The sequence below is a fragment of the Bison bison genome, unplaced genomic scaffold (genome assembly GCF_000754665.1).
Source record: "Bison bison bison isolate TAMUID 2011002044 unplaced genomic scaffold, Bison_UMD1.0 scf7180017864485, whole genome shotgun sequence".
Classification (NCBI taxonomy): domain Eukaryota; kingdom Metazoa; phylum Chordata; class Mammalia; order Artiodactyla; family Bovidae; genus Bison; species Bison bison.
Genome location: NW_011495045.1, coordinates 2325661 through 2352910, shown reverse-complemented (window position 1 = coordinate 2352910; position 27250 = coordinate 2325661).

Genomic DNA, 27250 nt, shown 5'->3' with positions numbered 1-27250 from the left:
TTCACTCTTGCCATCTCCTGTTTGACCACTTCCAATTTGCCTTGATTCATGGACCTGACGTTCCAGGTTCCTATGCAATATTGCTTTTTACAGCATCGGACCTTGCTTCTATCACCAGTCACATCCACAACTGGATATTGTTTTTGCTTTGGCTCCATCCCTTCATTCTTTCTGGTTATTTCTCCAGTGATCTCCAGTAGCATATTGGGCACCTATCGACCTGGGGAGATTCTCTTTCAGTATCCTATCATTTTGCATTTTCATCCTGTTCATGGGGTTCTCAAGGCAAGAATACTGAAGTGGTTTGCCATTCCCCTCTCCAGTGGACCACATTCTGTCAGACCTCTCCACCATGACCCGCCCGTCTTGGGTGGCCCCACACAGCATGGCTTAGTTTCATTGAGTTAGACAAGGCTGTGGTCCGTGTGATAAGATTAGCTAGTTTTTTGTAATTATGATTTCAGTGTGTCTGCCATCTGATGCCCTCTCGCAACACCTACTGTCTTACTTGGGTTTTTCTTACGTTGGACGAGGGGTATCTCCTCACCGCCGCCCCTCCTGACCTTGAACATGGAGTAGGTCCTCTCGGCACTCCTGCATCCACGCAGCTGCTGTCACTTGGACGTGGGTTGGCTCTTCTCGGCTGCCGCCCTGACCTCCGGCCTGTAGTGTCTCCTCTTGGCCACCGCCCCTGATCTCAGGCATGGGGTAGCTCGTCTCGGCCGCTGCCCTTGACCTTGGACATGGGGTAGCTCCTCTCAGCCACTCCTATGCCAATGCAGCCTGGCACTCTCGGTCACTGCCCCTGACCTTGGGCGAGGGGTAGCTCCTCTCGGCCAGGCTTCTGCGTGGTCCGTCGCAGCCGGCGCGCTTCTGCTATGACCCTGTAATTCAAATGTTGTTGCATTTAATGTTATCCCAGAGGTCTCTGAGATTGTTCTCGTTTCTTTTCATTCTTTTTTCTTTATTCTGCTCTTCAGCAGTTATTTCCACCATTTTGTCTTCTAACTCACTTATCTGTTCTTCTGACTCAGTTATTCTGCTATTGATTCCTTCTAGCATATTTTTCACTTCATTTATTGCACTGTTCATCACTTTGGGCTTGTTCTTTAGTTCTTCTAAGTCCTTTTTAACATTTCTTGTATTTTCCCCATCTGTGCCTTCACTCTATTTCCAAGATTTTGGAACCTCTTTACTCTGAATGCTCTTTTAGGTAGATTGCCTACTTCCTATTCATTTATTTGACCTTATTTTTTACCTTGCTCCTTCATCTGCAACATATTTCTCTGTAATCTTATTTTCTCTAACTTACTGTATTTATGGTCTCCCTTTTGCAGGCTGTAGGGTCATAGTTCCTCTTGCTTCTGTTGTCTGACCCCTGGTGAGTGAGTAGGTTCAGAGTCTGTGTAGGTTTCCTGATGGTTGGGACTGGTGCCTCTGCTCTGGTGGGTGGAGCTAAGTCTTTTCCCTCCAACTGATAAGGCCGTATCGAGGGTGTGTTTTGGGGTATCTGTGACCTTAGTACTATTTTAGGCATCCTGATTGCTGATGGGCAGAGCTGTGGTCCTATTTCACCATTTGGCATGAGATGTCTAGCACTGAAGCCTGCAGGAAGTTGGATGGAGCTGTGTCTAGGTGTTAGGATGGGTACTCAGGTCAGGGAGGGATACGGTGGGTTTGTGGCTAAAGTTTTTCCTTTCAGCCAAGCATGATCTTAAAATTGGCTCTATTGTCCAGCTTCCCAGTCATACTCCTATATTTCAATTTTTTTAATAGTAAAAATAATTCAACATAGAAAAAGCAAAAAAGGATGAAAAGTGAATGTGTTGGTTTCTCAGTCGTGTTTCCGACTCTTTGAGACCCCATGGACTGTAACCAACCACTCTCCTCTGTCCATGGAGTTCTCAGGCAAGATTACTGAAATGGGTTGCCATTCACTTCTCCAGAGAATCTTTCTGGCCCAGGGATCAAACCTGTGTCTCTTGCATTGCAGGCAGACTATTTACTGTCTGAAAGTGAAAGTATTAGTTGCTCAGTCATGTCTGACTCTTTGCGACTCCATGGACTGCAGCCCACCAGGCTCCTCTGTCCATGGAATTATCCAGGCCAGAATATTGGAGAGATTGCCATTCGCTTCTTCAAGGGATCTTCTCAAACCAGGAACCTGGTCTCCTGGGTCGAACCTGGGTCTCCTATATTGTAGGCATTCTTTACTGTCTAAGCCACTAGTAAACAAATAGGGCAGAATCTTCAATTATTATTGAAAATTAATATATCTGTGGAACTTCTTATTTCTCTTTACTTTTTGTTTTTAAGGTACTTATAATAATTTTTTTTAATGAGTCTAAGTAGTTGTGTTAAGGGAAGTGATGATTTGAAAAATTACAGATAGAAATGCAGTTGGGTTGACTAAGAACAAAGAAATAGCTTGAAGAATAGGGCAAAGGTCCAACGTAGGTTAAGGATCCTGGCTTGGGAAGGGCCACTTTGCATTGATGGAGAAATATAAGTGATATATAGGAACTTGTTTGTATGAGAAAAAGAAGAAAAGAATCAAGGGATGACACACTTCCCCAAAGCCAAACAATCCAATCATGTAAGGATCAGCCAAACTCCAAGGACATCAAATAGAAAATTCAGGATTGGCTGGTAAGTAATGGACAAAACAGGAAGTGAGGCATAGCATGGGGACTGGCACTAGAGCAGTGAAAGTGCAATGAATGCATCTCCTTAACCTGAACCATTCTTGCAGGTGTCCTGTTCTTAGGCCTTCCTTCTTCACTGAAGCCAGCACTGCTTGCTCTCTTTTCTGGTCTCTTAGAATAATAGCTGTGTACTCAGCACTATACATATTTAATAATGACACTGGCTGACATTTATCTGATGGTTGCCTCCTGGTAAGGTGAGCACACTGCTCAGGGATTCTTTTCATGAATCCTCATGGCAAACCAAGGAGTCTGAATGATGTTAGATTAAAGTGAGGGAATTGGGATTTGAGTGATTGCAAGGCCAGAACTCCTAAACGAAAAGCAATACTATAATTACAGCCTGTTAGCTTTGACTTCTCTGATTTTTTCTTCAAGAAAATATTTTAGCATCCAAACAAGTGATGTTTAGAAATTACATTGAATCCACCCTAATTATATACAAAATAAATAACTCACAAATTTTAGGTCTTCAGTTATTATTACTAGTAAATTACCTGCAATAAATCTCATAACCAACTGTGACATATGTGTGTAATAGTAAATACTGTAGCTGAAAACTGAATTCCTAATATGCATATTCTTCAAAATGTTTTTTTAACTTCTTCTGTGGTTAAGTACTTAATTTTTCTGTTTTATTCATAAATATGAGATGTTTATGCCAGATATTCACAGTAAATTGTAATCTCCTTGAGAGGAAAAATTAAATCCTGTAATTAAAAAAAAAAAAAAACACTCTCCAAAGCATTCAGAATATGCCAAGCATATTCAGTTCAGTTCAGTCACTCAGTCATGTCCAACTCTTTGCGACCCCATGGACCACAGCACGCCAGGCCTCCCTGTCCATCACCAACTCCCTGAGTTTACTCAAAGTCTATTGAGTCCATGATGCCATCCAACCATCTCATCCTCTCTCATCCCTGTCTCCTCCCGCCTTCAATCTTTTCCAGCATCGGGGTCTTTTCAAATGAGTCAGCTCTTTGCATCAGGTAGCCAAAATATTGGAGTTTCAGCTTCAACATCAGTCCTTCCAATAAACATGCAAGACTGATCTCCTTTAGGATGGACTGGTTGGATCTCCTTGCAGTCCAAGGGAATCTCAAGAGCCTTCTCCAACACCACAGTTCAAAAGCATCAATTCTTCTGTGCTCAGCTTTCTTTATAGTCCAACTCTCACATCCATATATGACTACTGGGAAAACCATAGCCTTGACTTAGAAATCACTTAATAAATATTCTCTGAATAGAACCAAATTCCCAAACTAATAGTAGAAGTAGTAACAGATAATATTAAAATGGGGCTTTCCTATTTACAAAACCCTTCCATCTAGTCATCAGGCTTCTTTTGAAAGTACAGAAAAGAATCAGAGACTCCAATCCAAAATGGGTATTTCCATTGTGATAGAGTTGCCTTTTTCATCCTATGTCCTTAGAAAAGACATGGATGGAGAAGCTTTCTAGAATTGTGAGTGTAAATGAGACAGCTGGATCTGTTTTGTTTTAACTCTGAACCCTAGTACATTCTAGCATAGCTTCACAAGCCAATGTTTGCCTAAATAAGATCTTATATCAGCACCCAAAATTCAGTCTATTAACAAGTAAATAAAATTGATTTTCTGTACAGAGAAATGAATGCTCACCTGAAAATATAACTCATTGATTTTCAAAAAATATTCACATACTTATATAACTACTGTAAATTCTTTAGTATGGATTTTTAACACAAAAAATAAAGTAATATCTACCAAACTGTGGCAGTTTAAAAAGTTAAGAGTCAAAAAGAGAACACAGAGTCAAGTTATATTACAATTAAAGACATTCTGCAAGTTTAAAAGGTAAGGTAAAAAGAAAACATCAGAATTTGCAACAACTAGGATACTTTTCACAAAGAAGGGCTCATGCTCTTGTATTTTAGGTCGGAAGAGTAGCCACTTCTTCCTTTTTGGTACTTCCTAGGCATTGGCACCCCACTCCAGTACTCTTGCCTGGAAAATCCCATGGATGGAGGAGCCTAGTGGGCTGCAGTCCATGGGGTCGCTAAGAGTCGGACACGACTGAGCGACTTCACTTTCACTTTTCACTTTCATGCATTGGAGAAGGAAATGGCAACCCACTCCAGTGTTCTTGCCTGGAGAATCTCAGGGACGGGGGAGCCTGGCGGGCTGCCCTCTCTGGGGTCGCCCAGAGTCGGACACGACTGAAGCGACTAAGCAGCAGCAGGGAACTTAAGAACATGATATTTTAACCAGGCAGGACTGCCTGAGGACACTTGGTAAATGCTAGCTACCATCTCCTTGCCTCTAGGGATGAAGGAGCTGTAGGGTCTACACTGGTTCATGTCTTTCTAGTGGATGGGGGGCCTTCTGTGCTCTGTGACCACTCTTCCTAGGCAGACCTTGCTAGGTGAATATAATGCCCAGAGAGATCGTCCTGCAGTCTTCTCATGAGCTTTTCTGCTCCCCCACAGATAAACAGTTGGGTGGTGAACTGAGTCCAAGACCGGTTTTGAAGACCAACTAGCTAGCTCTTTCACTTTTTATTCACTTCCTCTATATCGCTAATAAGAGGGTTTCCGATCCCAAGACTTGTAAGGAAGGCAGAGCCAATTAGGCATCAAACTCAGACCCCAGATGGATGCCGGGCAGCACTGAATCATGGCTGAATCAGAATCACATCATTTCATAATATCAGAATCCTACTATAACCCAAATTGTCATTGTTATTATGTTTCATTGCTGTAATTACTGACTTTGAAGTGTGGAGGTCAATTGTGTGATCAATTGACTTATAGAGGCTTCCCATTGTCTGCGTGCTTCAGGCCTGTCTTACTCTTGTAGTTCATTTTCTTGCTAATTTTTCCTACTATGTGTAGGTATCCTTTATTGGGTGTCAGTCACTTTAGTCATGTTTATGCAATTCTTTTTGTCTTAATATTAATTAGTCTTTGCTATTTATTCTGAAATAATTATCTCCACTTTATATAAGAGGACATGGACAGAGAGTTTAAGTAACTTATCTAGAACCATGCAGCTTATGAGTGGGAGACTCAGATCTGAAATACAGATCCATCTGACACCCATGTGCATACTTCATGAGAATGTCCCTACTTTACCATTTCCACTTGAAACCCTTTGAGATCTTCAGTTGCTTTAGTTTCATGGAAATGGAATCAAGGTCATGGATTCAATGTCCATATAAGCTTGGAATTCTCTGCTCTGTTGACTCAATTCCCTTCTCCAACTACCACAATGCATATCATCCACTACCCCTGACCCACTCAGGAGTTAAAAATTTTCTCTAATCAAGACTGCTTCTTCCAGCCTTGTCATAAGTCAGATATCTTCATTTAAAATCAGGACCTCTGAACTTTTAGAGTAGGCATCAATTAGGACACAAGTCACCCACCTCTTGTCATTCAGTGTTTACCACCAAACATCAAAGACACATAAAGCTCAGGTGTAGGAGGAGTGTACTTGCCCATCACTGAGATCCTAGATTGATTGGATTTGGCAGTGCTCAAACCTCAGGCCTCCATTTTTCCTCATGTCAAAAAAGAGAGGAAAAAATGCCCAGATACTTTTATGTAATGTTAGAAAAGGTCTCTTTACCTTTGGAAATTTCTCCAACAGTCAGAAAGAGCATTTGTTGTATTTAAATAATACCTCCAGCCCTCTCAGTGATCATGAGAAAGCCAGAAATGAAAACAAAAGCTTGCAGCTGAACAAAAGCAGGAACGGTATACTCGAGAGGAGGATAAATGATAAGACACTGTATATTGTGAATCACTGTCAGTTCAGTGGGAAAAGATCAAAGCTGGGCCTTCTCTTCAAAGAATAGTGCCAGGCCATTATTTGACTCACTTTGTCAAACATTTCTTTAACAATTTCTTTTCAGCCACCTTTGTAAAGTGTCATCTCTTGACTTCAGGTTTCATCATTTATTACAAATCTTAGCAGGAAATCCCCAAAACTATTCAAGCTTTTATCAGTTAGTGATAGCTCAACTGGTAAAGAATCTGCCTGCAATGCAGAAGACCCCAGTCCAATTTCCAGGTGAGGAAGATCCCCTGGAGAAGGGAGAGGCTACCCATTCCAGTATTCTTGGGCTTCTCTGGTGGCTCAGTTGGTAAAGAATCCAGCTGCAATGCAGGAGACCCCAGTTCTATCCCTGGGTTGAAAAGATCGCCTGGAGAAGGGAATGACTACCCACTCCAGTACTCTTGTCTGGAGGATTCCATGGACAGAGGAGCCCAGAAGGCTACAGTCCATGGGATAGCAAAGAGTGGGACACAACTGAGCAATTAACTTTCACTTTCAGAGATGATTTTAATTAGAACAATTTCATTATGAAGCTGTTGTGAGTTCCTTAAAAAGAAAAGCAGAATCTCCAGAAGGTACAATATCTCAGTCTTCCCTGAAATCAATTGAGCATTGGCTTCCACGTACTTTCCTTAGAACTAAACAATTGCTAGACCAAAAAAGGCTCAGAGTCCTCAGGTGAATTCAGTGAGCACACAAGAATCTTGACACCAGACAGTATTAGGTCTCATTCAGTTAGAAGAAGATACGGTAAGAATGTTTTGAAAAAGAGTCTTCAACCAGATGGTGGAACATTGTTCCACTGCCCAGAAGGCCCTCTCCTCCCTCTTCAACAAGTTAACCCCTTCTTATCTGTTAAAACTCAGCTAAGGCCTCATTTCTCAACTAGCATGGGACACCCCTCTCCAGCATCACTGTGCTTGCCTATAGAGCAACCCACTCTATGCTATAATCACTGATCTATCTGTGTCTCTCCTGTTACAGTGAGAAGGGGAAACTGACTCTTTTCTCTGTATCAAAAGTGTCTAGCTCAACACACAAGTGTTGAATGATTATTTCTTGAATAAATATATGGATAAATCAGATGGATGCAATGGGTGGATGGATGGCTGAGTGAGCAAGGGAATGAAGGAAGGAATAGCACAACCTCAAGATACAGGTTTGGAATTCTGCTCTGGTCTAGATCAGTCCAAGTGGGCCTATCTGAGGCAGGAATAATAGACCAAGATGATAATTTCCACTTACTAGCTTTATTATAAAAAAAAAAAGTCAATCAGTCATATCTGACTTTTTGCAACTCCATGGACTGTAGCCAGCCAGGCTCCTCTGTCCATGGAATTCTCCAGGCAGTAATAATGGAGTGGGTAGCCATTTTCTCCAGGAGATCTTCCCAACCCAGGGATCGAAGCCAGGTCTTCCGCATTTCAGGAAGTTTCTTTACCATCTGAGCCAGCAGGGAATAATTTCATTATATAAGGATATAAATTCCACCTTTCTTCCTCAAACACCAGTATTAATGCTTTTTTTCCTCTCTTATTGACATGTATCTAGGCACAAGCTACATACATAAAGACACTAAATTTGCCCAAAGAATCTCATTTCTTTCTGGATAGAATTCATCTGTACTATAGTTCTTCAACTTCACCTAGAAAAGACCCAAAGGACCATACTGTCCACAAAAGCTTTAGCTTCAGAAACCAGGAGACAAAGACCAGAGGAATGAATAGAAATACCTCAACCAAAAACTGCGAGACACTCCTTATGCCCTCAGGCCAGAATGGACCACGGGGACTACAACCCTGAGTGACGTGTTCCAGGACCAAGCAACCATTGTTTGTCTTCAGACCTCAAAGCCAGAGCTCACTTAGAACATGTGCACACCTTTGTGTGTTATTTACCTAATGCACTGAAAATCCCCTTGCTTTTTATTTCTTCCAAAGTTCCCCATTTATGCTTTCACCCATGCCACATAAACTAGCTCAGTCTGCAGGGGAGATACCGAAGGAAAGAAGAAAGAAATAAGAATAACCATTTACTGAGAGCCTTTAGGGGCACAATCTCTCTGGCAAAAGTTGTGAAGATGTTGATTGCTGAGGTCCAGAGGTCACCAATAAATAATATAAACGTATAACCTAAATTCCTCAGCCAAAAACCCAGCTGCCAAACCATTCCTCTGCAGCTGGCCCAAAAGATAAAGGCTACATGAGAAGAAGTAACACAGAATGAATATTGCTAACCATTCAGCAGGGATTTTACATCATTACTGCCTCTGCCAGTATTCTGGGAGCTTCTGAAATTCTTTTAAGATAATCTCAGTTTGTGTATTTTATCCACATAACCATCAGAACTGAAGTATACAGTAAGAAGTAGGAGGCTCTTTGCAATCTGATGAAATGAGGTTAAGAGGATTGGTTTGACCCATATCCACCAAAAGAGATTGCATTCAATTAAACTTGGTTTGTCTCACAATTTATATTTTCAGTGCTTCTGAGTAATTCTTATGGGCACATGTTTGGAAGTGAAAGAAAGGAAGATTCAGAATTGCATCCTTCCACTTCGGAATTATTACATTTATTGGAAGGTTTGTGTTGTTTTTCTTTTTTAACTGCAGTACTTGAGGCAAATCCATATACAGCATAGTAATATTCTCAAATATCACAGCAGAGATTCCAGAAAATGTCCCTTGGTTCAAATAGAGTCATCACTGTACTCTAATGCAGTGTAACAATACACAATATAGTCGTGCACATGCCATTACAACAAACTTGGTCATTGTAATCCCTCACCCAATGCTCAGATAAAAAGACCGTTTTCACAAAGGATCTGGAGAAGAGATGGGTTGATGAAGTCCCTGAGCAGAGTATTATACTGAACAGAGAAAGAAACTGTCTAGGAGTTGGAGGATGACTAGTGTACATTTTAGGAAGGTTTGTGTCCTCCCTTCAGTCAGAAAGGCAAGAAGCAATAGCAATCAACACTGTGGGACCTGACCATGAACTGTGCCCAGAAATGCTCTAGGTGCCTGTCTTCCGGTTTTGACTTCTGGAATGTAGGCACTGCCTCTGCTCCACTAATTCCCCACAAACTGTTTCTCTTTATATTTGTTGAGTGACATAGGATTTCAAGGAGAATTCAGATAGTATGAAACTCAGTTTATTCTTCTTTCCAGAAAACAAAGACTAGCTCATGTTAATGATTTTTAGATACGATAACATAAGCATAGATAACAAAAAGAAAAATAGGCAGGTGGAACTGCATCAAATTAAAATCTCTGTATAGCAGAGGAAACAACCTCTGTAAAAATGCAACCTATGGAACAGGAGAAAATTTTTGCAAACTATGTATCTGATAATGGGTTAATATTCAAAATATGTAAGGGACGCATACAACTTAATAGCAAAAAACTAATAACCCCAAATTTTAAAAATAGATGAAGGACCTGAATAGACATTTCTCAAAAGAAGATGTACAAATGGTCAATATGTATACAAAAAGGTGCTCCACTAGGAAAATACAAATCAAAGCCACAATATTATATCATCTCATACCTCTTAAAATGCTATTATCAGTGTCAACTACAAAATGTCACTTGTCCTTTACATCTACAAGGATTAAATCATGTGCTTCTGTAGCTACTGACCTTTAAGACCCCCTGAAAGGAATTCAGGGTGGAGAACAGAAATGAAGCACTTTGTGCTCAGGGGAAAAAACTGGAAAGATAGGTCTTCAGATGGTTAAATATTTTCAAGAGCCAGTTTTATGAGCCCAATTCTTGTATCTCCTCATATTTAGAAAAGCACTAACATCCTTCATGGTGACAACTGTGACCTCTTGACTAGCAGAAAGCTTCATGAGAGTATTAGAAACTTTCTAAAAAACTATGTGCTTGATTGCAGATCTTCCCCCTTCACCAAAATCACGTATATACTGACTTTTCTTCTTGCATCTTTGGAGCAGTTTCTCAGAGCTCTCTGAGGTGCTGTCTCCTGAGCTGCCGTCCTCATTTTGCCCCAAACAAAACTTAACTTGAAAATTTCATGTTGTGCAATTTTTTTAAGTTGACATCAAAAAGAAAAAAGATAAAAGTATTGGTGAAGATATGGAGGAAAGAGAACCCTTGTACATTGTTGGTAGGAATATAAATTGTTATAATCATCATGGAAAATAGTATGGAGGATCCTCAAAAAGTTAAAAGTAAAGTGAAAGTGAAGTTGCTCAGTCGTGTCTGACTCTTTGAGACCCTGTGGACTGTAACCCACCAGGCCCTCCATCCATGGGATTCTCCAGGCAAGAATACTGGAGTGGGTTGCCATTTCCTTCTCCAGGGGAATCTTCCCGACCCAGGGATCGAACCGTGGTCTCCTGCATTGCAGGCAGATGCTTTAACCTCTGAGCCACCAGAGAAACTACTTTATAATCCAGCAATTTCAATTCTGGGACTATATCCAAAGGGAATGAAATCAGGATCTTAAAGAGATATCTGTACCGGGGCTTCCCTGGTGGCTCATTGGTAAAGAATCCATTTGCCAATGCAGGAGACGTGGGTTTTATCCCCGATCCAGGAAGATCCCACATGCCTCAGAGTAACTAAGCCTGTATGCTATTGAGCCTGTGCTCTAAAGCCCACGAGCCACAAGTATTGAGCCCCTGTGCTGCAATTACTGAAGCCTGCATGCCCTAGAGCCTGTGCTGTGCAACAAGAGAAACCACCACAATGAGAAGCCCATGCCCCACACCTAGAAAGCAACCCATGCTCACCACAGAGAAGAGCCTATGCAGCAATGAAGACCCAGTGCAGCCAGAAATAAATATATATTTTTTAAAGAAACAGCAAGAAGGCCAGTATATCTGCAGTGAATGGAATATGAGTTCAGAGAAATAATGGAGGATCATATTAAGTAGGGGGCTTCCCCAGTGGCTCAGTGGTAAAGGATCCACTTGCAATTTAGGAGATATGGGAGACACAGGTTCAATGCATGGGTCAGGAAGATTCCCTGGAGTAGGAAATGGCAACCCACTCCAGTATTCTTGCCTGGAGAATCCTATAGACAGAGGAACCTGGCAGGTAACAGCCTATAGGATTGCACAGAATCAATCCTATTGACACAACTGAAGCAATTTAGCACGCAAGCACATATATTAAGCAGAGGGGCCCTGTAGGCCTTTATGAAGACACTGACTTTTACTATGAGTGAAATGCAATTTTAAACAGGAAGTACAATGACCCACATTCCTCACATCTTAATAGAATAACTCTGACTTCTCCACTGAGAATAGACGGTGGGAGAGGGGATGAAAATTAGGAAACTACTGCAGGAATCCAGATAACAGGAAAAGGAGACTGACACCAAGGTGGTAGTTAGGGAAGTGGTGAGAAATGGAATTCTAAATCAATACTGGGATAGACCCAACAAAACTAGCTGATAGATTAGATGTGAAATGTGAGAGTCAAGGAATTCCAGGTTTGGAGCCTGAGCAACTTTGAGTTCAAGCTCAAAGTGTGAAGAGTTTGGAAAAGAGTTCAATCTCTTTTCTTCAAAAGCTTAATCAGTCCTCAACTACATGTAGCAGTTTAGGAATATACACTGGGACCTGGGGGATGGTGGGAATATGCACTGAGAACTGGGGGATGGTGGGGTAGGAAGGAAAACCATAGTTTACAGCTCTTGTGCTTTCAACTATATTTTGTTTCTGGATCACTAATTAAGGGATCTCTGAACTTGAAATCTTCCAGGAAATGGTCATCCCGTGTTCAACAATAATAGAATTTCTGCTTCAGGAGTCCCTGGCTCTTGTTTCAAAATATGCTCCCTACAGTCTTGGTGGCCTTTGCAGTCTATTTGGGCAATATTCTGAAATATGAAATCATTGATTGAGCTGTCTCCTTGACCCTGGCAAGGGTCTTAGTAACTATTTCAACTGAGTGAGAGCTCCTCCTCTTCTCTTGAAGCCCATGAGAAGCTCAGAGAACCAAAAAACCTTTTCAGGTTGCCACTGTAGCTGAACCTGCACCAAATCCTGCATTAAGACTTCTCTGGCAATGAGTTTTGAACTAACTACTCCCTTCTAGCCACAGCCTGTATTACAATGGCCATGGTTCAGCCAAGGAGTGCTTTGTTTAAACAAAGTCATAAGCAGTGGCCCAATATTCAGAGCCAAGCCACTATGGTTGAAGTGTAGGTAGGAGACTAGGAATCCCAAGTCTTGGCCTCCCTCCCCACCCATCACATTTTTGCACTCTCTCATTCCACTGCACGGGGGGTCCTCTAAGTAGACACTAAGGAAAATTCAGGGCTCTGTGCAACATATTTTGAAAATGAATGAACAATGGCTTTCTGTAAGAACAACAACACAAATAAGTAAAGTGTTCATTTGCTCATTCTCTTCCAGTTTGTCAAGCTTAAGAAACTTACACTGTCCTACAACTTCCCATATTTGAATAACTGTTAAATATAACCAAGTTCTCCATTACAGCATTCTGCCAGAGCAGATGGACGAACTCCAGCAAAGAGCCATACAAACTATCAACATCCTTATTTTATTTCTTTCTAGAGCCTACCTCTCAGAAGGCATGTTTCAGTCAAAGTTCAAAGGTTTTTAATAAGGCCGAAAAAGAACCCTCCAAGGAAACTGTCCATTTTCTGACTTCATTCTTTTTATTAATACAAGAGGCTGTCAAATTAACTCATCATTTTTCCCACTACAAAAATGTATTTCTCTGGTGGCATGCCAAACCTTGAGGCTGTATGAGTGACACTGTAGCCAGGGAGTCTAGCCAGGGTTGATATAGTCTAAGTTTTTCCTTGGAAAGTATCATCTTTTGAAATACTCAGTGCCAATTGTATAGGGCTAAAGATCTCTTCTCAGTCCTATTTTCCCTACTTTTATAGGACAAATAATTTTACCAAACCTGGAAAGGCTTTAGCTGGAATTCTCCTCACTTCTGAGCTGTCGGCTGATGGAAGAGAATGACCTTCCGTCTACTTCTGGGTTGTATTGCACCAACTGAGCCTCAAAGGAGCTTCACCTATGCTTAGAGGCTCCTCATGACCTTCCCCAAAATATCTTCAGCTTCTGCTTATAACTTCTCTTGTTCTGGGGCTAAGAATGAACCCAAATTATCTTACCCTTCACTATCTTATTCTTTTCTTGTGTTGCCCTTATACCTCCACAGAAATGTCCTTTTTTTCCCTTCTGATGAAGAAGGGAGAGACGCTCTTGTGACTGTTATTTCATGAGAATATGATCAATGGAAGATGAGCTTGGGCTGCTAGGACACCCAGCCCAATCTATGCTTAAGCTGAGCCAAGGGCCACCCTGTCAGCTACACACAGATGAGGAAACTAACCCCTACTCATCATTAGGAAGACTTATTTGAGGCTACAGAGGTCATTAGAGACAAAGCTGGCCTTCTAAGTGATGTACCTTAATTCCCTATCTAAAGGGCATCAACTCTCTAGATAAAGGTAACAGATTTTTCAAAGACCAAAATATTTTATTATTTTTTAAATTTAAGTATAACTCAAAAAAAGTGTTGTTATTTATCACAGGGAAAAAACTTATTCTGGAGAAATTCTTTTTTTCAGCCTTCTAGGGACTAATTTTCATCCTTTACTATGAATTAGCTCAAAGACATTCGCCTGCACCTAAAATGCATTAGCCATAAAAGTGGGAGGGAAGTGGGCTGAATGTCTGACAGGATCCCGCCCAAACCCTCAACTGCACAGGTAAAGGGATGGATGAGCTCTGTGTGCCTACAGTAAAAAGGAAAAGAGTGGGAAACAGCACACTGGCAAGGCTTATACATCAGCTTCTCAATGACTAAAAACTGCCCGTAGGGGTGGCATTTTCTGAACTCATATAGTCAGCTGCTGTGGTTGTGCTTTCATTTATTACAGGGGTCCTCAAGAAAGGACTTGGTTATTATTCCCTGTTCTTCAGAGCTAAATTATCTTGCAGTGCACACAAGTCAGCAAAGCTGTTTCCCAGCAAATTGTGAACAGTCACTTCCCACAGTAATTGTTCTGTGAATTCCTCTGTCTGCATAGACAAAGGGTTCCAACTTTAAATTTATGCATAAGTATGGCATTTACTGTGAGAATAGACCAGCTCTCAGGCTGGAAGTCAGGAAAGCACTAATATGGAGGGTATTGTGCTGGCCAAATTCAGGGGGAAAACTGACAGCTTGAAATGAAAACAGAATAAAGCATGGCAAATGACTATGGGTCTTTTAATAGAGGGCATCTCGGAGTTCTCTATATTTTAAATTATTTTTTAAAGAAGGAATGGATAAGGAGGGGCTGAAAGTGGAAGGGAAGTAAGATAAAAACTGGGATAGAAAGGAGTGGATCATTTTGTTTTCTTTTCTGTGTGGTCTTAATCCATAGGAGAAAGAATAATTCTGGATGCTGAGCATGACCAAAATAATTTATCTTCATATAATGTGACCACTTGCTTACTCAGTGAGACTTGTCTTTGAAAAATGAAAGTGAAAGCATTAGTAGCTCAGTTGTGTCTGACTCTTTGCGAGCCCATGGACTGTAGCCTGCCAGGCTCCCCTGTCCATGGAATTCTCCAGGCAAGAATACTGGAGTGGGCTGCCATTTCCTTCTCCAGGGGCGCTTCCTGACTCTGGGATCAAACTGGAAGTCTCCTGCATTGCAGGCACTTTCTTTACCATCTAAGCCACCAAGGATTCAAGGCCAAAGTTAGGCTTGCTCTTAAAACAATAATAATAATAACAATAACAACAGTAGTAATAATAACGCAATGCCATATTACTGATTCACTGTCAGCTAACCTTCACTCATTATGATCCTGTGCCTTTTCTTTGTCTAAAAGTACCAACAACTCTCTTCCCACCTTTCTCAGTCTCTAGAAATTCAACCTTTCAATATTTCATTGCCTAGAATGTAAACAACAGACTTAGATATGTACAGAACCCCAAAAGCACCTGCTTCTCTCAATACCTACATCAGGATGTATCTGCTTCTGCTCACCACCAAACTCTCTGCTCCTAGAGGGTGCTTAACAAAAATCGGTTGAAAGAATAAATGAATCACTCCCTCCCAATCTATCTACCCTGTATAAAGAAATAGGTACTGCCTTATTTTCTAAATTTTTAAAATTTTATTATTTTTGAATTGATTTTTGGCTGTGCTGTCTTTGTTGCTGCAAATAGACTTTCTCTAATTGCAGTGAGCAGGGTCCACTCTCCGGTTGTGTTGTGCGGGTTTCTCATTGTGGTGGCTTCTTTTGTGGAGCATGGGCTCTAGAGCGTGGGCTCCCACTGGGCTTCAGTAACTGTGGTGCACAGGTTTAGTTGCCCTGTGCCATGTGAGATCTGCATTGGCAGGTGGATTCTTAACCACTGGACCACCAGGGAAGTCCTCCCTTCTTGGACTTGGCTTTTTCAGTTTCTAGACTTTTCTCTAACTCATCAAGGCTACTTTGAACCACACACTTTTTCTTCAGAGTGTGGAAAACACACTGATGATGTCAGCGTCATCTTAATATTCTAATTGAACTTCAGATCCAGCTTGTGTTCTGCCTAGTTCATGAAGCCTCTGCTGCCCATATCAGCTCAAAGTGACCTTTCTACTCTGATCTTACCAAGCACACAGCTCATTTGTCATTTATTTGGTTTCATTTTATTTTGTAGATTTTCAGACATGTTTGCCAATTATAAATACATTGAAGAAAAGAACCACACTTTACATTTCCCTTACCTCCTAATCAGTGCACAAACTTTAGCAGGAAGGCAGTAACTAAATATTGATGTGAATCAATGAGAACACTTCCTATTTCAGCATTCCTGCTAGAGTTTTTAAATGTTGGACTTAGTTTTGACTGAGTTCTGAGTAACAGTACTGATAGAGCCTTAAAAGCAGAAATAAAACTGTTCTCTATTTATTCTAACAGTTGTGTGGCCTAGTTAAAATGATATTCATGAAAAATATCACCAGTCAATACATATCCACAAAAACCCAGAGCCTGAAGGAAATCAAGTTGCAAGCAAGAAAAATTACTAGTAAATAACAGTTATGGGGCCTTTAAGATTAGTTTGTAATTCTACCTAAACAAGTGACCCTTCAATTATTAGGCACTGATATATAGAGGAGAGAGAAGGTTATTTTTTATTGTTTTTGTTTTCATCTCTGGTTATATTTTTATTCCCTGGAAGATTCATTTATTTGACTTCAATCAACAGTCCCTAAATGATATCATCATCATCAAGTTCCTCCTCATTCCTGGGATGGGGTTGAAAGATAAAAAGAGAAAATAAGGCATACCTGATTCCTGACACCTTGAAACATCTCGAAAACAGACACACTGGTGGGAACACTCCTTACAGAATACACCAGTAGCTGAATCTTGACCAAAATCTATCTTGTGACTGAAACATGCATACAGAGTCATGAGACGGTTAAATAGAAGTAGTACTGATAGAAAATATGGGTTCTGATTTCAACTTTGCCTCTACTCAATTGAGGGATGTTATACAAGTCACTTAGAAGCCCTGGCCCAGATTCTTAACTTCCAAAATGTAAGAATTTGTACTAGATAATCTCTAAGATCCCTTCAAGCTCTAAAATGTAAACAGCAGCAGATTTTTGTCATGTGCCACTCCAGGGCCACCCTTAACAAAATAATGTACGACTGATGACAGTATACAAAGTGGATGTAGATGAGCCTGGGTTCAAATTCTGACTGTGCCATTCACTAATTTGAGGCAAATCATTAACATCAGTGAGTGTCATGCTGCAAATGTAAAATGAGTCCAGTGATATTCTTATAATACAGTAGGAATGAAAAGAAATGTAAGTTACCCAGAACATACTTGGTATTCAGTAAATATAAGCATTATTGAAATTATTTCCCCTCTAACATTTAATGCATAAAATAGACTATCAGAATCCTTTTATAGTAAGCATACAAAAATCTGTTAGCTCCAAGATTTGAAGAATTCTCAAATTCCTGGATGTTTGACCCATCAGAGGACTAAGAATCCACCTTGATGGCTGCTCTGGGGCTTAAGTGCTAGGACAATTTGTCACTACACTGGGCCTCCTCATATTTCTTCCGAGATATCCAACATCCACATCCACCGAGATAGGGACATGGCTTGCCTTATATCAGTTTTTCATGTAATAAAAATCAAAGACCACCAGAAACCTTCTACTTCCTAGAATATATTCCAAAAGTCTCTGTGGTATTTGAAGTTTCACTATTAGAGACTTGCTTCTTGGATAAAAGCTCAAAAAAAGTCCTCACCGGATTTCTTTTTTCAAATTTCAAGTTCTTTAGAGAGTGATAAGTAATCTGTTAGTGATTAAGCAGACAGAGGGCATCATAAGAATGAAAAGGTCCTGAGGAAGGAAAAATGCTAATGAATTCTAATGATAAATTTTTACTAATTTCACAGTTCTGAGAAGCACTGTACTTGGATGGAGGTACTTTGTAGAGAAAGTATGTCCCATTGGTGATTTTTGCCAAAGGACGTCATACACAATATCCTCCACTTTTCACCTGACTGGTTCCCAGTGTTCAGACTATATATCCATAGGTATCTGCATCCCTAACTACTGTGGAAATGCCTCCCTGGCCTTGTGCTTCATGGAAGTTACAGCTTTCTCTGTATCCAGTCTGAGCTCTGTGCCATCTCCTGACACAGCACATCCAGCATCCCTGCCCAATCTCTCTAAAGAAAGTGAGAGAGGTCTAGGAGGATGGGAAATGGGAGACTGGCGGCCCAACCCAGAGGGCCAAATCCTCACCAGAGGATTCTGAATGCCACAGCTGTTTAGAAAAGGCCAAAAGTTCCTCCACTGAAAGAGCATAGTTTACAACTCTGATAATTTATACACGGGCTCACTTTCCCTGAATAATTACAGGTTATTATCCAGCTAATTACAGTACATGGTATTAAAAGATCTGGAATTCATTACTTCAATCTAGAAAATTACTTTGGCACGTGTTTTGAAAAGAAAAGTGCTAGAAAAGGAGTTTAATTCTTGCCAGGGTGATATACTGCAATGGCTTCATGCTCTCTTCCCAGCATGAGACAGGCTTATATTTCCATGTATCCTGCAGATGTCCTATAAAGTGAATTTTAGCATCTCAGTCCCAAGTGACTTTTCTCTCTAAGTAGCAAATAAAAACACAGGATGCCCAGTTAAATTAAGATTGTACACAAACTTAGTGCAAGTATATGGGCTTCCCTGGTGGCTCAGATGGTAAAGAATCTGCCTGCTGGGTTGCGAAGATCCCCTGGAGGAGGGCATGGCAACCCACTCCAGTATATTTGCCTGGAGAATCCCCAAGGACAGAGGTGCCTGGTGGGCTACAGTCCATGGGGTCACAAAGACTCAGACACAGCTGAGCAACTAAGCACAGCACAGTGCAAATATATACCAAATACTGCATGGGACATATTTACACTAAAAAATTATTCATTGTTTATCTGAAATTCAAATCTAAATCACCATCCTATATTTTCTCTGACAACCTTATCCCCAAGTAGGTTTGAATCAGCAAATAATGCTGTAAAAGGCTAGGTTCAACGAACAGCATCCTAGTGTCAACTAGGGGGTCAAACTTCATCCAAAAATATGAATCTTCAACAGTAGGAGGAAAATGTCCATCAATTCAGTTCAGTCACTCAGTCGTGTCTGACTCTGTGACCCCATGAATCGCAGCACGCCAAGACTCCCTATCCATCACCAATTTCCAGAGTTTACTCAAACCCATGTCCATCGAGTCAGTGATGCCATCCAACCATCTCATCCTCTGTCATCTCCTTCTCTTCCTGCCCTCAATCTTTCCCAGCATCAGGGTTCCAATGAGTCAGCTCTTTGCATCAGGTGGCCAAAGTATTGGAGTTTCAGCTTCAACATCAGTCCTTCCAATAAACACCCAGGACTGATCTCCTTTAGGATGGACTGGTTGGATCTCCTTGCTCTCCAAGGGACTCTCAAGAGTCTTCTCCAACATCATAGTTCAAAAGTATCAATTCTTTGGCGCTAAGCTTTCTTCATAGTCCAACTCTCACATCCATACATGACCACTGGAAAAACCATAGCCTTGACTAGACAGACCTTTGTTGACAAAGTAATGTCTCTGCTTTTTAATATGTTATCTAGGTTGGTCCTAACTTTCCTTTCAAGCAGTAAGAGTCTTTTAATTTCATGTCTGTAATCATGGGAATTCTCAAATGAGTCTTCACCCCCCAGATCAAAATGGTAAAAGGGTTAACTATTCCATTCCTATGGGGATCTGATCCTTGAGGAGGGTGCCTGGCTATCTCCAGCTACTAAGAATCTTCTCAATCAACATTTCAATCATCATAATATCTCTCTCTCTCTCTGTCTCTCTCTTCCAAACACATACATGCACACACACACACCCCGAGATACACACACAGAGCCTTTGTGTGTGTGTGTGTGTGTGTGTATGTAATGGAGTTCACTGAGGGTTTGTGAGAGGCACAAAAAGACAGTTAACTTCACCATAATACAAAACTTAAAATTGAATGTTACACATTCCTGTTATAAAACATCTTGGGGCACTGTATCTATCATATTGCTTCTACCTTCTGGGCGTCCTCATTCCAACATTCTCTTCATATCTAATGATAACTTTTTACTTCTTGTGTTGATTTACCTTCTACTAAACTACCACTTCAGTGTCTCACCTTTTGTTCAGCTTATCAAGGTATTTGTCTAAAGAGTTTCTTTCTTAAGGAGAAATTCTGATAGCAGTTTTAAGATAATTTGTTTCAACTAGTTACACATAATAGTCAGAAATCTACATGTTTCTCTGTTGTCTGAGTATGTGAATTATCAAAATCCCTTGATTTTGTGGTAACAGAAAGTTTGAGTAAAACCAACACTATTTCTTCTTGCAGTCAGTTTTCCAGATCTTTTTTGTACAATGTCTGATGCAAAATAAGTTCTTAATAAATGTTTAATGAATTTAATTAATTGTAATATAAACTGCTTTGTGCCACAGAGAGCATAGAGCAGATGTATGAGAATGAGGCAACAGCAACAAAAGCAACCAGTTTATTAAAAATAATTTGCCACTACCTGCCCTTAGGAGTAAGTTACTATTCATGCTGTTTAGTATTCTTATAATTAAAATATACTTAAAAGGTATCTTCTGAAGCAAGCTCAGGAAGAATATATCTCTGTCCTTTGAGATTTCACATTTAAAGATGTGTCACCCAGAAGGTCTCAAGAGGATACTGAAAATAGAAGTGATTAAGCCAGCATCAGTTAGATTCACCCATTACCCACATCTAATCAATGTATCATAATTTTCTCTATTTAAACAAAATTGAGCAACATCCTAATTGCCCTAGAATTTTTCAGATCTTATCTTAATAGGATTTGTTATTGTTCAGTTGCTAAATCATGTCCGACTTTTTATGGCCCAAGGACTGTAGCATGCCAGGCTCCTCCGTCCTCCACTATCTCCAGGAAGAGTGTCCACTGAATCAGTGATGCTATCTAGCCACCTCATCCCCTAACATCCCCTTCTCCTTTTGCCTTCAATCTTTCCCAGCATCAGATTCTTTTCCAAAAAAGTCTGCTTGGAAGAGCATCAGGTGGATCAAAGTACTGGAGCTTCAGCTTTAACATCAGTCCTTCCAATGAATAGTCAAGGTTGATTTCCAGTAAAATTGACTAGTTTGATATCCTTGCAGTCCAAGAGACTCTCAAGAGTCTTCTCCAACACAACAGTTCAAAGCCATCAATTCTTTGGTGCTCAGCCTTTTTTATGGTCCAACTCTTACATCCATACATGACTACTAGAAAAACCATGCTATGCTATGCTATGCTAAGTCACTTCAGTCGTGTCCGACTCTGTGTGACCCCATAGGCAGCAGCCACCAGGCTCCCTCGTCCCTGGGATTCTCCAGGCAAGAACACTGGAGTGGATAGCCGTTTTCTTCTCCAATGCATGAAAGTGAAAAGTGAAAGCGAAGTCGCTCAGTCGTGTCCGACTCTTAGTGACCCCATGGACTGCAGCCTACCAGGCTCCTCCATCTCCAGGCAAAAGTACTAGAGTGGGGTGCCATTGAGCTTAGACTATATGGATTTTTGTTGGCAAAGCAATGTCTCTGCTTTTTAATACACTGTCTAGGTTTGTGATAGCTTTTCTTCCAAGGAGCAAGTACCTTTTAATTTCATGGCAGTCACCATCTGCAGTGATTTTGGAGCCCAGGAAAAAAGAAGTCTGCCACTACTTCCATTTTTCCCCTATCCTTTTGCCATGAAATGATGTGACTGGATGCCCTGGTCTTAAGTTTTTTGAATGCTGAGTTTTAAGCCAGAGTTTTCACTCTCCTCTTTGACCTTCATCAAGGGGCTCGTTAGTTCCTCTTCCCTTTCTGCCATTAAAGTGGTATAATCTGTATATTTGAGGTTCTTGATATTTCTCCTGGAAATCTTGATTCCAGATTGTGAGTCATCCAGCCCAGCATTTCGCATGATGCATATAAGTTAAATAAGCAAGGTGACAATATACAGCCTTGATGTACTCTTTTCCAATTTTGAACCAGTCATTGTTTCATATCTGGGTCTAGCTGTTGCTTCTTGACCTCCATACGAGTTTCTCAGGAGACAGGTAATGTGGTCTGGTATTCCCATATCTTTAAGAATTTTCCACAGTTTTTTGTGATCCACACAGTTAAAGGCTTTAGTGTAGTCAATGAAGTAGATTTTTTTTTAATCCCCTTGCTTTTTCTATGACCCTGCAGATGTTGGTAATTTGAAATCTGGTTCCTCTGCCTTTTCTAAATCCAGCTTGTACATCTGGAAGTTCTCCCTTCACATACTGCTGAAGCCAAATTTGAAGGATTTTAAGACTAATCTTGCTAGCATGTGAAATTAGTGCAATTGTCCGGTAATTTGAACATTCTCTGTCATTGCCTTTCTTTGGGACTGGAATGAAAACTGACCTTTTCCAATCCATTCAAGTATGACCTATATAACCTAAATCAAATCCCCTTTGATTATACAGTGGAGGTGATAAATAGCTTCAAGAGATTAGATCTTATAGACAGAGTGCCTGAAGAACTATGGATGGAGGTTTGTAACATTGTACAGGAGGCAGTGACCAAAACCATCCCAAAGAAAAGAAATGCAAGAAGGCAAAGTGGTTGTCTGAAGAGACCTTACAAATAGGTGAGAAAAGAAGAGAATTGAAAGGCAAAGGAGAAAGGGAAAAATATACTCAACTGAATGCAGAATTCCAGAGAACAGCAAGGAAAGATAAGAAAGCCTTCTTAAGTGAACAATGCAAAGAAATAGAGGAAAGCAAAAGAATGGGAAAGACTAGAGATCTCTTCAAGAAAATTGGAGGTACCAAGGGAACATTTCATGCAAAGATGGGCACAATAAATGACAAAAATGGCAGGGAACTAACAGAAGTAGAAGAGATTATGAAGAGTTGGAAAGAATACACAGAAAAACTGTACAAAAAAAAGTCTTAATGACACAGACAAGCATGATGGTGTGATCACTCACCTAGAGCCAGACATCCTGGAGTGTGAAGTCAAGTGGGCTTTAGGAAGCATTACTATGAACAAAGCTAGTGGAGGTGATGGGATTTCAGCTGAGCTATTTCAAATCTTAAAAGATGATGCTGTTAAAGTGCTGCAACAATATGCCAACAAATTTGGAAAACTCAGCAGTGGCCACAGAACTGGAAGAGGACGTTTGTCATTCCAAGGAATGCATGCATATGCTAAGCTGCTTAGGTCATGTTCGACTCTGTAGGATCCCATGGACTTGTAGCCTGCCCAGCTCCTCTATCCATGGGATTCTCCAAGCAAGAATGCTGGAGTGGGTTGCCGTTTCCTTCTTCAGGGGATCTTCCCAACCCAGGGATTGAACCCATGTCTCTTATGTCTCCTGCATTGGCAAGCAGGTTATTTACCTCTAGTGTCTCCACTGACCAGTGGTGTAAGTGTCTTTAAATTTCACACTGCAGTCATCATCTGCAGTGATTTTGGAGCCCAAGAAATTAAAGTCTGTCACTAATTCTAATTTTCCCTTTTTATTTGCCATGAAGTAAAGAGGCTGGATGCCATGATCTTAGTTTCTTGAATGTTGAATGTCAAGCCAGCTTTTTCACTCTCCTTTTTCACTCTCATCAAGAGGCTCTTTAGTTCCTCTTCACTTTCTGCTATTAGAATGGTATCATCTGCATATCTGAGGTTTTTTATATTTCTCCCTGCAATCTTGATTCCAGCTTATGATTCATCCAGCCCAGCATTTCATATGATGTACTCTGCATAGAAGTTAAATAATCAGGGATAATTATTATAATAATCAGCCTTGTTGTACTTCTTTCCCAGTTTTGAACTAGTCAGTTGTTTCATGTCCGGTTCTAACTATTGCTTCCTGACCTGCATACAGTTCTCTCAAGAGACAGATAAGTTGGTCTGATGTTCTCTTATATTTTAGAATTTTCCACAGTTGGCTTTGTTTTCAAGAGGCAGAGGAATCAGAGATCAAATTGCCAATATTTGATGGAGAAAGCAAGGTAGTTCCAGAAAAATATTTACTTTGCTTCATTGACTATGCTAAAGGCTTTGACTGAGTGGATCACAACAAACTGTGGATTGTGGAAAATTCATAGGGCTAGCTTAAAATAACTTTTTTTGCAATTGTTCTCATTGAGAGTTATTTTACTTAGTCAGTATTGACTCTAGAAAACACTCCTACTAGAATCTTGCTATGGTCTGAATGTCTGTGCCATCCCAAAGTGCATGTGCTGAAATTCTAGCCCCCAACATAATATTTGAAGGTAAGACTTTTAGTGAGTGATTAGGTCTTGATGGTAAAGCCCTTATGTGTAAGATTAGTGACTTTATAAAAGAGACCCCAGGGAGCTCTTTCCAACATTTGAGGAGACAGAAGAGGAACTAGCAAGCAGGCCCACACTAGACACTGAATCTGCTGGTGTCTTGATCTTGGAATTCCCAGGCTCCAGAAGTGTGAGAAATAAATTTATATTGTTTATAAACTGACTAGTCTACAGTACTTTGTTACTTTGCACCCAAACAGACTAAAACGAACCTTGAACTCCCAGCAAGTCATACATAGTCCAACTTCTAAGCTATTGATTACCATGAATCCTCCTGACATTTTGTCAACCACCTCTCACCCCCAAGGTGCTCATTCCCCTTTTTGCTCCCCAAATCTTTATTATCCATCCATCTTAGCATTATGAAATTATATTGTAAGTATTTATAGCTAGCTTCTCTCACTGGATTATGAGGTTTCTGAGAGTAGGTATAATACTCTTTTTTTGTAGCTCTATCCCCTAGTACAATGCTTGAAGGGGTGTTGCACTTGCTTAACAAGTGCTTGCTGACTAAATCAATCTCTTGCCTAGAAACTTATGGAAGAGATGAAAGAACTGTAGAATTACACTGGAAAGAATTAAATAAAAATTTTTAATTTCTATTTAATGTCTATTGCATAAAAGACAACTTTAAGTATTCTGTTAATCTGCCCTCATCTTTTCATCCAAATTGAAATTCAAGGCACTCTTCTCCACACATGAATTGTCCAGTTTATGAGAATAAAATAATTCTTTAAATTTTAAAATTTTTACAACAAAATTGGTTGTTCAACAGTAAGTGTTCTGGGCTCTTCTTGGTCCCCCTGAGTTCTAAACAGTTCTCTGTAATGAAGGAAAGAAGCTGGAGATATGATCAGCAAGAAGGCTGACAGGGGTCTAGCTTTGATCTGCCCATGGATCCTCTTTATGCAAATATACCTAAGTCCTAGCAAAGCTGAGAGTCAAAAGAGGAACCCTTAATAAAGGACCCTATAGGGAATCCCATCCTCTTCCAGAATCCAAAATATTTTAGAAGAAAAGGGAGACTTAGGCCAGGGCTGTCTGGTAAAGGGTATAGGAAAGTAGATATTCTGCATTTTTTTCAAGCACATCAGTACTATTCCAAGTCATTTCTTCATGGAGGAGACAAATTCCTAACAGTCTGAGGGAAAGTCATCAGCAAAGAGAAGATATTTTTAATCAGTTGAACTTGAAGATGGTCATCATATGAATTTCTTTGAAGAGATACCCGTAATCAACAACAAAAAATAGCAGAAGAGGACTGAAAATTCTGCGAATCATCAAGGGACCATTAAGATATTTAGTCAGCCTCCATTATGACTACATCTCTGCCTCTTCTTTGGCCATCCAAATCCTACCTACTTGTCCAGTTCTAGTGCATTTCATCTCTTCATCTGAACTTCCACAAAATTCATCTGATATCATATAAACATCACTAGGTTCTGATTTGGATGACTCTGGGTTATTATTCTAGCTGCCCACTCTACTTTAAAGTTGAACATTCTGAATCTGTACACATCAAGCCGCCTGTATTGTACACACCGGCACAGTACCAAGTGTTCCCTTCAACTAATTTAGTGAGTGAACTTGATGTTCTCAGGATGCTCTTCCATCTGCAAGTAAGACTGCCAAGTTTGCATCTTTAGGCAACCTATTTCTCTGAATCTTAGTTTTCTCAATTGTTAAGTGGAAATAATTTTATCTACTTCAAGTATTTTCCTTATGTTTAAATAGGATATAACACATGAAAAGTACCTGGAATTTAGTAACAGCTCAATAAAAACTTACTAATTTGATAAAAATTAATAATTTCTATATTTTTTTAGGAAACCTTGTTCTTTCTACTAAGGGTCTATAAAATTTTCTATCTTGATGACTTTGTTCTTTCACACTCTGTTCCTTCACAGTTTAATATCAAAGTAGTCCAAACCAGTAACCCTGAAGAAGCTGAAGTTGAACGGTTCTATGAAGACCTACAAGACCTTTTAGAACTAACACCCAAAAAAGATGTCCTTTTCATTATAGGGGACTGGAATGCAAAAGTAGGAAGTCAAGAAACACCTGGAGTAACAGGCAAATTTGGCCTTGGAATACGGAATGAAACAGGGGAAAGACTAATAGAGTTTTGCCAAGAAAATGCACTGGTCACAGCAAACACCCTCTTCCAACAACACAAGAGAAGACTCTATACATGGACATCACCAGATGGTCAACACTGAAATCAGATTGATTATATTCTTTGCAGTCAAAGATGGAGAAGCTCTATACAGTCAACAAAAACAAGACCAGGAGCTGACTGTGGCTCAGATCATGAACTCCTTATTAGCAAATTCAGACTGAAATTGAAGCAAGTAGGGAAAATCACTAGACCATTCAGGTATGACCTAAATCAAATCCCTTATGATTATACAGTGGAGGTGAGAAATAGATTTAAGGGCCTAGATCTGATAGATAGAGTGCTTGATGAACTATGGAATGAGGTTCATGACACTGTACAGGAGACAGGGATCAAGACCATCCCCATGGAAAAGAAATGCAAAAAAGGAAAATGGCTGTCTGGGGAGGCCTTACAAATAGCTGTGAAAAGAAGAGAAGCAAAAAGCAAAGGAGAAAAGGAAAGATATAAGCATCTGAATGCAGAGTTACAAAGAATAGCAAGAGAGATAAGAAAGCCTTCTTCAGCGATCAATGCAAAGAAATAGAGGAAAACAACAGAATGGGAAAGACTAGAGATCTCTTCAAGAAAATTAGAGATACCAAGGGGACATTTCATGCGAAGATTGGCTTGATAAAGGACAGAAATGGTATGGACCTAACAGAAGCAGAAGATATTAAGAAGAGGTGGCAAGA